Raw genomic sequence first — 11,992 nt, forward strand, 5'->3', positions numbered from 1 at the left:
GAACTTTTGATCAGGGTCATTTGGATGTTTTGGGCTGTCATTATGATTTAAAAAGAGAAAACACAGTAGTTTGATAATAAATGGCTTCACCCTAACCATGAGCAGGGAAAAAGTTTTGGTGTTATCATTCATATTCTTTAAAAAAAGGCCAAGAAAGCAAAAATTCTGCCGGAGTATGTACATTTTTGAGCACAGCTGTAAGTACTATGTAATGGATGTATCTCACAGTGCAGGAGCATGATCAGCACATAGCACAGATCCTGGACAGGGCAGGATGCAAAAGAGAGTATACAGACAGGACAGTAGGGTAACACAGTTGGTTCTTTTTGTGAGGTAAAACATTTTTCCGTGAGGTAAATGTTTGACCTCACAAAAAGAAGCAGCTGTGATCTCATACTGTAATGTCTGTATACTCTTGCTTCCAGCTCTGCCCATGAGATGTGGTGTGATCAGACCATGTCCCTGTACAGTCAGACACAGCTTTTACACAGTATATAGCAGGGGCACATTTATAAGATTATCTCAGCACAGGAACATTTTTTAACACATCTAGTTATGGAAACTAGTTTTATTACAAGATCTTTTAATTGAAATAAAAGTATTTTGTTCATGAGACAACCCCATTAATGAACCTTTCCCATAGTTTTAGCTAACATGAACATCAATGTGTCTAACAGTTAAACCCAATGAAAGAACATTTTTCGAGAAATAATTTTGGTATAACATGTTTATTATATACATCAATGCAAATATATAAATATTTACTATTATACTCTTTAACCCCAATATGCCTTTTAACGGTGGCAGGTAAGGCTATGTGCACACGTAGTTTTTTGGGTGTGCGGATTTTGTAGAGAAAACCACAGGTAAATCCGCAGGACAAAAGTCCTGCAGTTTATCTACGGTTTTGCCTGCGGTTTTGCCCTGTGGTTTTACACCTCATAATGGATGAGGTGTAATACTGCAGCGTTTCTGCACCAAACAATTGACATGCTGCGGTTTGTAAACCGCAGCAAAACCGGGCGGAAAAAAACGCAGCATGTGCACAGCTTTTTTTTATTTCCATAGGAAATAAAGGTACTGTACAATGCAGCAGAATCTGCTGCGGACCCGCTGGTGCAGAAATGCTGCGGAACCACAGCAGAATCCGCACCGTGTGCACATACCCTAAGGGAACTTAAACCACAGTGCCGTTTCATAGAATCATAGAATATTAATGGCCCTGAGGAAAAAGTGTATAGCGCCCCCCAGGGTTGGAATTTCTCCGGGGTCTCAACTGCCAGGGGTAGCTGAGACCCCAGAGAACATGATTCAGGTTGGTTTTTACCAACCCGTGGGTTGCGATCACCTTTATTAACATTATAACGGCGAACGCAAGAAAAGTCTGATTTGCCATTTAATTTTGCTCTCCTCTGATATGATCACACATCAGAGGAGAGAGAAATAGGGTTCCCGATCCCACCCGGTACCTCCCGGTGTTCCTGGGTCCTCCCGTTTCCCCCAATGCCGCCTGCGTCTTCTTCCGGTAAGAAAATGGCGGGTGCATGTGCAGTGCACCTGCCGATATCTGCCGGCCGACACACGGCAACAATAGAAGATTTTTCCTAGTGGTTCATTTTGATAACTGGGATTGACCCTATCACAGGGATCAAAATAAAAAAATAGTAAATCAAACCCCTCCTTTATCATCCCCTTATTTAGGGAAAAATAAAACAAAAGGAATGCATTTATTTCCATTTTCCCGTTAGGGTTAGAGTTGGGCTAAGTTTAGAGTTAGAGATGGGGCTAAAGTTAGGGTTAGGGTTGGGGTTAAAGTTTGGGTTAGGGTTGGGGCTAAAATTAGGGTTAGGGTTGGGGTGAAAGATAGGCTTAGGGTTGGGCTAAAGTTAGGGTTAGGGTTGGGGCTAGAGTTGGGGTTAGGGTTTGTATTATGGCTACGGTTGGGATTGGGGTTAGGGTTGGGATTCGGAGTAGGGGTGTGTTAGGGTTAGGTTTGTGGTTAGGGTTATGGTTAGGGTTGGGATTAGGGTTAGGGGTGTGTTGGGGTTAGGGTTGTGGTTAGGGTTATGGTTAGGGTTGGTATTAGGGTTAGGGGTGTGTTGGGGTTAGAGTTGGAGTTAGAATTGGGGTTTCAACTGTTTAGGCACATCAAGGGCTCTGCAAACGTGACATGGTGTCCGATCTCAAATCCAGCCAATTCTGTGTTGAAAAAGGCAAAAGGTGCTCCTTCCCTTCCAAGCTCTGCCATGCACCCAAATAGTGGTTTACCCCCACATTTTGGGCATTATTGTACTCAGAATAAATTGGACAACAACTTTTGGGGTCCAATCTCTCCTGTTACCCTTGTAAAAATAAAAAATGGGGGCTAAAAAATCATTATTTGTGGAAAAAATATGATTTTTTATTTTCACAGCTTATGAACTTTAGTGAAACACCTGGGTGTTCAAAGTTCTCACAACACATCTAGATAAGATCCTTTGGGGATATAGTTTCCAAAATGGGGTCACTTGTGGGGAATTTCTACTGTTTAACACATCAGGGGCTCTGCAAATGCAACATGACGCCCGCATACCATTCCATCAAAGTCTGCATTCCAAAACGGTGAGTCTTCCCTTCCGAGCTCTGCCATGCACCCAGTGGTTCCCTATATGGGGTATCAACGTACTCAGGACAAATTGCACAACAACTTTTGGGGTACAATTTCTCCAGATAACCTTGGGAAAATAAAAAATTGCAGGTTAAAAATCATTTTTGTGGAAACAAAGAGATTTTTTATTTTCATTGCTCTACTGTACATTATAAACTTTAGTGAAACAATTGGGGTTTCAAAGTGCTCACCACACATCTAGGTAAGTTCCTTGCGTGGTATAGTTTCCAAAATGGGGTTACTTGTGGGTGGTTTCCACTGTTTAGGAACATTAGGGGGTCTCCAAACGCGACATGGTGTCCGATCGCAATTCCAGCCAATTCTGCATTCAAAAAGTAAAATGACGCTCTTTCCCTTCCGAGCTTTGCCTTGCGCCCAAACAGTGGTTTACTCCCACATATGGGGCATCGGCGTATTCAGACCAAATTGCACAACAATGTTTGGCAGTCTAATTTCTCCTGTTACCCTGTTTTTTGGGACAAAAAGATAATTTTTGTGGAAAAAATATAGTTTTTTACTTTCACGGCTCTGCGTTATAAACTTCTGTGAAGCACTTGGGGGTTCAAAGTGCTCACCACACATCTAAAAAAGTTCCTTAGGGGTTCCAGTTTCCAAAATAGTGTCACTTGTGAGGTGTTTCTACTGTTTAGGCACATCAGGGGCGACATGGCGTCCGATATCAATTCCAGCCAATTCTGCAAGTCTAACAATGCTCCCTCCCTTCTGAGCTCTGTCGTGCGCCCAAACAGTGGTTTACTCTCACATATGGGGTATCGGCATATTCAGGAGAAATTTATGTGGTTCATTTTCTCTTTTTACATTTGTGAAAATAAAAAAAAACTGGTTCTGAAGTAAAATGTTTGTAAAGAAAGTTAAATGTTCATTTTTTCCTTCCACATTGCTTCAGTTTCTGTGAAGCACGTAAAAAGGTTAGTTAACTTTTTGAATGTGGTTTAGAGCACCTTGAGAGATGCAGTTTTTAGTATGGTGTCACTTTTGGATATTTTCTGTCATGTACACCCCTCAAATTGACTTCAAATGTGATGTGGTCCCTAATAAGAATGGTTTTGAAAATTTTGTTGTAAAAATGAGGAATCGCTGGTCAACTTTTAACCATCATAACTTCATAGTAACATAGTATTTAAGGTTGAAGGGAGACTTTAAGTTCATCTAGTTCAACCCTTAGCCTAACATGTTGATCCAGAGGAAGGCAAAAAAAACTCATGCGGCAAACACTAAGCTCCACATTGGGGGAAAAAATTCCTTCCCGACTCCACATACGGCAATCAGACTAGCTCCCTGGATCAACGCAATATCTAGGAAACTAGTGTATATAACCTGTAATATTATATTTTTCAAGCTCTTACAGTAAAGAATCTGAGTCTGTGATTATGATCAAACCTTCTTTCCTCCAGATGTAGAGGATGCCCCCTTGGCCCCTTCACAGGTCAAAAGTAAAAAGATCATTAGAAAGGTCTTTGCACTGTCCCCTCATATATTTATACATTGTAATATGATCACCTTTAAGCCTTCGTTTTTCCAAACTAAATAACCCCAAGTGTAATAAACTGTCTAGGTATTCCAGACCCCCCTTGCGCTAAGAAACTAGGTCGCTCTTCTCTGCACCTGCTCTAGTTCATTTACGTCTTTCTTATACACTGGAGGCCAGAATTGTACACAGTATTCTAAGTGTGGTCGCACTAGTGACTTGTATAGAGGTAAAATTATGTTCTCCTCATGAGCATCTATGCCTCTTTTAATGCATCTCATTATTTTACTTGCCTTTGCAGCAGCTGCCTGACACTGGCCACTAAGTGTGAGTTTGTCATTCACCCATACACCCAGGTCTTTTTCAGTGACAGTTTTGCCCATTGTTTTACAATTAAGCCCATAATTATACATCTTATTTCTTCTGCCCAAGTGCATGACCTTACATTTATCCCCATTAAAGCTCATTTACCATTTATTAGCCCAAGCTTCTAGTTTACATAACTCTTCCTGTAATATTAAATTGTCCTCCTCTGTATTGATTACCCTGCAGAGTTTAGTGTCATCTGCAAATATTGAAATTCTACTCTCTATGCCCCCAATAAGGTCATTAATAAATATGTCTTATTTAAAGCATATAGTAACATCTAGTAGTTTGTAGTATATAAAACACATAAGGTTATTCTCTATACAGAAACACGTTCTCAGCGAGGAAATAGGGCGAGACCTGCACCCGCAATACACTCACTGCCCATTATCTGCACCCCCCCAAAGACACGCGCCAACCACGGGCACACTGCCGACACTCTTTCACGCCGCGCACTCTCTCACTCACCCGGAACCACACATTAATGCTGCCATCACACCACGCACCCCATAATGTGCTTGTCCCTCCTTCATTACGGCAGGGGTTCAGTAATGGACCCTGCACATGAGCTATATAAGGATCTGAGTAATGAAATGTCTGTTTGACAACACTTATCTCCTGTCTATGAAGACTTTAAGACCATAGAGTTGTCAGAGTAAATGACAGTGACTACGTGCCACCCATTGCTGTACCCCATATTGCCGTTAATCCAGATTAATGCTTTTATATGAAAACACCCTACAAGACCTCCAGCTAAAATGGCAGAGATTCCCTGATGTCCTAGGTACCAGTGTGTAAAACGTCCGGTTACCAGGCGGCCATTGGGAGGGTCTTGCTAGTATGGGGGAGGGGGTTGTAGTGTCTATCCTCTACATATGCGGGACAAGGGTCATATGACTGCTTATTACTCGGCACCATCATCCCCACTTTTTGGTACCACCTGCTATATAATGCCCTATGGGTTCTTCATCCGGCCTTAGCCTGGGCATTGCACACTTGCTTCTCACCCAGTTGCCTTCCTTTCTGTACCCTATCATGCCATCTTGCACACCACCATGTACGCTAGTCTTCTGCCCACAGGCAGGCACCCTCTTTTGCAATGTGCCATGTGTTCCTTCCATCACTTCATGCCCTCTATCAGCAGACACGCCAAACCTCCATTCATTACTGGACCCATGACTCACCTTCACCATCCGTCTCTACACACTATACATTGTGCTGATGTGTTATTTTGGGGAACAGGGTGACAAACTGGCTCTCATCTCTAGGGTAGATTTAAGAACTGTCGCCTCTACAAAGCAGGAAGAAGCATTTTCTGAAATGAAGCATGGCCGCCGTCAGGGTGGTGCTGGCGGATTAGGAGACATCAGGCACTCAGGAGTGACTTTTTTGGAACTGGGTTCCACCTGGGTGACGGCTGTCAGTCTGACGGGAGGGGTAGAGACTGGTGATCTTAGAGTAAAGCACTAGAGAAGTCCTATATCTGAGGACTGATCAAGAGTCGTCCTCCATGCTAAAGCTGCTCTGACGGCTGCTGGTCTTAGACGCTCCTGGAGAGACTGAAGACAGAAGGCGATCTGCTCCTCCGAATGGTGACAACATATCATCCATAAGAATGTCTGCAATGGCCGAATCACTCGTCAAGCTCAGATGAAAATTCAGGTTTCCGTCAACTAAATCACTTAGCTGGCCTGAGAAGTGAAGGGTGCCGAGGTCCAGGGTGGAGGGGTCCACAGGCTGCGTAGGCTGGGCACCGTATCTTGACATCACCTCGGACATGGGCTCTACCTTACGAAGGTCTGCTGACATGGTGGAGGGTGGAACAGCTGTAATCCCGTGTATCTGGGCCTGCATCTCCAGTTCCTGTATACGCATCAGCAGGCTCTGGTTCATGTGCTCCAGCTTACGCTGCCTGCCCTCCAGATCACGCACTCTCTGCTGGTCTTTCTGCAGCTTGCGGATGTATTCTACGGAGGCCTTCAGGATGGTACCTTTATTCCAGCGCAGCTCCGGATCACTGGATTTCGGGATGAGCGTCCCGAGTTCTTTGATTCTATCATTGATGTTAAATCTTCTTCGACGTTCGATCAGGTTGTGGTTGTCCTTCTACTGACGCTCCTTCATAATTGCCAGGGGAAGAGTCTTGAGATCATTTGCATATTCCCAGTGCCTTCTGGGATAAGTAAAGAGTCTCCGCGAGCTCAACGATCACTGGGTTTTGGCCGTTGCAGCTGAAAAGAGGAAATCGGAAAACCAGGGGAAGAGTCTTGAGGAGATCATTTGCATATTCCCAGTGCCTTCTGGGATAAGTGAAGAGTCTCCGTGAGCTTAATGATCACTGGGTTTTGGCCGTTGCAGCTGAAAAGAGGAAATCGGAAGTTTGGCTCATCTTTCATTGTTTTTAAGAAATCTCAATATGGAAGAGGCCAGGAGCCATTTGGTGAGCTGCATTTCTTGCTACATGTTCACAGACTTATCAGTGGAAAAGCCAAACTTCACATGCCACAAATGCAAGCTTGTGTCCCTGTTGTAGGAAAAGTTGCAAAGTCTCGAAGAGAGGTTAGCTACGTTGAAGATCATTAAGGAAGGTGAAGAGTTCTTAGACAGAGCAGAATTATCTCTTCATGTTACAGAAAGAGAAGAAATTCGAAGTGCACCTGAAGAAACAGAGGAATGGAGACATGTGACCCAGAGAAGCAGGAGGATCGGGAGGCAGTCAGCACCCATACTTCTCAGGAACCAGTACCAGGCTCTCACGCAGGAAAACGATGAAGAAATACATCAGGATAAGACTTTGCCCACAAACAGCAACCTTGTACGCCTTCAGAGTCCTCCTGGATGGAGAAAGAAAAATGTTGTGAAGAAGAAACGGAGAGTGATGGTCATGGGGGATTCCCTGTTGAGAGGAACAGAGGCCGCTATCTGCAGACCGGATATAACTTCAAGAGAAATGTGCTGTCTTCCAGGTGCAAAAATTAAAGATGTGTCTGACAGGATATCAGGACTCTTCAGACCTACAGATGACTACCCATTCCTGCTACTACATGTGGGGACAAATGACACCGCAAGAAACGACCTGGAAACCATCTGCAGAGACTTTGAAGACTTAGGCAAGAAAGTGAAAGAACTGGGAGCGCAGGTGGTCTTCTCTTCCCAGTGGATGGCCATGGAACAAGGAGGTGGAATAAGATTCTGCAGGTGAACAACTGGCTACATCGAAGGTGCCGTCAGCAACGATTTGGATTTCTGGATCACGGAGTGAATTACCTTTACGAAAACAGGTATTTGGAAGTCACCTTGCTACACTTGTAAGGAGTGCTTTAAACTAGAACAACATGGGAAGGGAAGCAAAAGACCAGAAAAAGCCATACACCTGACAAATGCTATTGAGAATTCTCCTATTAGAAGTGGAAAGGAAGAACAAAGACAAAAGAATCTAATTAATAAAATATTGGAGAAAGAGAAACCAATCACAAACTAAAATGTTTCTATACTAATGCACAAAGCATGGGCAACAAACAAGGAGAACTGGAACTACTAACACAGGAAAAGAAATATGATGTCATTGGAATCACTGAAACTTGGTGGGACAATACACATGATTGGAATACAAGAATAGAAGGATACAACTTATTTGCAAGAAACAGACTTGATAAACGAGGAGGAGGTGTCGCATTGTATGTTAGAAACGCGTATATCTGCACAGAGATTGAAGCTTCAGAGACTGGGAGTTCTGTGGAAACTGTTTGGGTAAGAATACAAGGACAGAACAATGGAAAGGACACCATTGTAGGCACTTACTACAGGCCGCCTGTGCAAGCTGAAGATATGGATGAACTCTTAATGCATCAAATGGCTAAGCTCTCCAAAAAATATGACATAGTTGTCATGGGAGATTTCAACTATCCAGACATTTGCTGGGAATCTCTCTCAGGCAAAACTAACAGGTCAAGGAAATTCTTATCCTCTCTTGCTGACAACTTTATCTTCCAAAAGGTAGGGGAGAAAACAAGGGGAACTGCTACCTTGGATCTAATCCTTATAAACAGGGAGGAAATGGTTGAGGAGGTAAAAGTGGCTGGGACCCTAGGAAGTAGCGACCATGCTATTTTAGAATTTTGGATAACTAGAGGAGGAAGACCTGTGAAGACTCAGACGTCAAGGTTAGATTTCAGAAAGGCAGATTTTAAGGGATTCAGAAAGAGAATTGGAGGGATCCAATGGCTGGATATCCTTAAAGACAAAAATGTCCAGGAAGGATGGGAAATCTTGAAAAATGAAATTCTCAAAGCACAATTGTTATCAATTCCAAAAAGAGGGAAGAATAGGAAGCATTTAAGGAAGCCAGGATGGATGAACACAGAACTTAAGCACATGCTAAAAAGGAAGAAAAAAATGTTTATAAAATGAAAAGAGGGAGGCATATCTAAAGAAGAATATAATGCTGTCTGCAGAACCTGCAGGGCACAATTCAGATTAGTAAAGCTGACAATGAATTGAGGCTTGCAAGAGATGTCAAAAGCAATAATAAAGGATTTTGGGGATATGTCAAAAGTAAAAGAAAAGTCAAAGATGCTATAGGATTTTTACAGGATGAAAATGATGAAATGGTAAGACAGGATGTTGAGAAGGCCGAACTTTTAAATTCATATTTTGCATCTGTTTTCTATCAGAAAGGAAATGTAACACCAACTGTTCTTCACTGTCCTATTAAGGGAATAGAAGAATCCAGGATCTATAAACAGAAAGATAGTGAGGAAACACTTAGCTAACCTAAATGAATTCAAGTCTCCAGGTCCAGATGAATTACACCCCAGAGTACTGAAGGAGATAGCAGAAGAAATTTTTGAACCCCTCTCCATAATCTTTGAAAATTCTTGGAGAACAGGAGAAGTCCCAGAAGACTGGAGAAGAGCAAATGTTGTTCCTATCTTCAAAAAGGGGAAGAAGGTGGACCCAGGCAACTATAGGCCGGTGAGTCTGACTTCTATACCAGGAAAGATCTTTGAACAAATTATTAAAAAACATGTATGTCAATACCTGGATAAGAATGAAGTAATTAAACAGAGTCAGCATGGGTTTGTAACTAACACGTGAAGTCATTATTTCCCTCTACTCCTCTTTGGTCAGACCTCATCTGGAATATTGTGTCCAGTTTTGGACACCACATTTTAAAAAAGACATCAACAAACTGGAGCAAGTTCAGAAAAGAGCGACCAGAATGGTGACCGGTCTGCAAACCCTGTCTTATGAGGAAAGGTTGCAGGATTTGGGAATGTTTAGTTTGCAAAAGAGAAGACTGAGAGGAGACTTAATAGCTGTCTACAAATATCTAAAGGGCTGTCACATTGTAGAAGGATCAACTTTATTCTCATTTGCACAAGGAAAGACTAGAAGCAATGGGATGAAACTGAATGGGAGGAGACACAGATTAGATATTAGAAAAAACTTTTTGACAGTTAGAGTGATCAATGAGTGGAACAGGCTGCCACGAGAAGTAGTGAGTTCTCCTTCAATGGAAGTCTTCAAACAGAGGCTGGACAAACAACTGACTGGGATGATTTAGCGAATCCTGCTTTGAGCAGGGGGTTGGACCAGATGGCCCAGGAGGTCCCTTCCAACTCTACGATTCTATGATTCTATGATTCAAATCTCAGCAATGAGATCTTGTCCCGAGATCTCATCTCCCGAGATCTCGTCTCCCGAGATCTTGTCCCGAGATCTCGGGACGAGATCTGAATCTGAGCATGCGCCGCCCCCAGACTGGTAGCCATCTTCCCGGCAGCCATGTCCCCGGAGGCCATGTTCCCGGAGGTCACCGCAACGTGGCAGCAATGGATGTGCGGGGGCCTCCAAGTTTTGACGAAATGCCGTTGGAGAACCCAATGGAGCACAGAGAGCCACTGCACCTGCACCGGAGCACAGCCCCCCTGCCCCAGAACAGCCTCCCTGGCCCAGCACAGCCCCCCTGCCCCAGCACAGAGCCCCAGCACAGATCCCCTGCCCCAGCAGAGAGCCGCCGCCACCACACCAGCTTGGGATGGGATTTCCTGGAGGCCACCGCACCAGCCTGAATCACCAAACGACCCTTGTGACCACTCCTCCACCTGTGCCGATCTCTTCCCGGTAAGCTGAATTCGGACTGTAAGACGGACCCTCATTTGACACATAATTTTTTTCCCTATTTTCCTTCTGAAAATTTGGGGTGCGTCTTATGGTTTGGTGTATCTTACCGCCCGAAAAATACGGTATATAGACTCTACGACAGGGTATGAGATGATCAACTTGGTTATACCATACAGTCATGGCCTAAAGTGTTGGCACTCTTGAAATTGTTCCAGACAATGAAGTATTTCTCCCAGAAAATTATTTCACACTTGTTTTGCTATACACATATTTATTTCCTTTGTGTGTTAGAACAACACAAAAAAACAGAGAAAAATAGGCAAATTGCACGTAATTTCACACAATACCTCAATAATGGGCCAGAAAAAGTTGTTGGCACCCTCAAATTAATATTTAGTTGCACTCCCTTTGGAATAAATAACTGCAATCAATTACTTCATATAACTATCAACAAGCTTCTTACACCTCTCAACTAGAATTTTGTACCACTGTTCTTTTGCAAACTATTCCAAAGTTCTCATATTTGAAGGGTGCCATCTCTTAAGAACAATTTTAAGATCTCTCCACATGTGTTCAATGGGATTTACATACAGACTTATTGCTGGTCACTTCAGAACTCTCCAGTGCTTTGTTTCCATCAATTTCTGGGTGCTTCTTGAAATATGTTTGGGATCATTGTCCTGCTGGAAGACCCATGACCTAGAACACCAACCCAGCTTTCTGACACTTGGCACTACATTGTAATCCAAAATTCTTTTGTAATCTTCATATTTCATGATGCCTTGCACACAGTCAAGGCACCCAGTGCCAGGGGCAGTAAAACAACCCCAAAACATCTTTGTACTTCCACCCTATATGACTGTAGATACTGTGTTCTTTTCTTTGTAGGCCGCATTCCATTTTTGATAAACAGTAGAGTGATGTGCTTTAACAAAAAAGCTGTATCTTGGTCTCATCTGTTCACAAGATACTTTCCTAGAAGGATTTTGTCTTACATGTGCACATTTTTGGCAAACTGCAGTTTAGCTTTTCTATGTCTCTGTTTCAGCAGTGGGGTCATCCTTGGTCTCCTTCTTTAGTATTTCATTTAATTAAAATGTCAATGTATAGTTTGGTCTGCAGTGAAGAACCCAGTGATGAGCCAGCATGACCACTTGAATTTCTTTATAACTTGATTAGGGCTGCGTATCCACCATCCAGACTATCCTGCATTGCAATCTTTCATCAACTTTTCTCTGCCGTCCATGTCCTGGGAGATTGGCGACAGTGCCAATGTAAAATCTGTGTCAACTTCTCCCCTATTTATTTGGTTTCAGATATGATTTTTATATTTCCAAGAAGAGTTCCAGGTGAGTTTGAATGAG

General features: G+C 43.0%; 1 pseudogene; it reads right to left on the minus strand.

Annotated features, from left to right (window-relative positions):
* Positions 1–4,757: 4,757 nt before the first annotated feature.
* Positions 4,758–11,688, minus strand: LOC141086259 (microphthalmia-associated transcription factor pseudogene; annotated as a pseudogene).
* Between the last annotated feature and the right edge of the window lie 304 nt (positions 11,689–11,992).

The sequence above is a fragment of the Dendrobates tinctorius genome, unplaced genomic scaffold (assembly GCF_039654945.1).
Source record: "Dendrobates tinctorius isolate UK_male_01 unplaced genomic scaffold, ASM3965494v1 ptg000030l, whole genome shotgun sequence".
NCBI classification, from domain to species: Eukaryota; Metazoa; Chordata; class Amphibia; order Anura; family Dendrobatidae; genus Dendrobates; species Dendrobates tinctorius.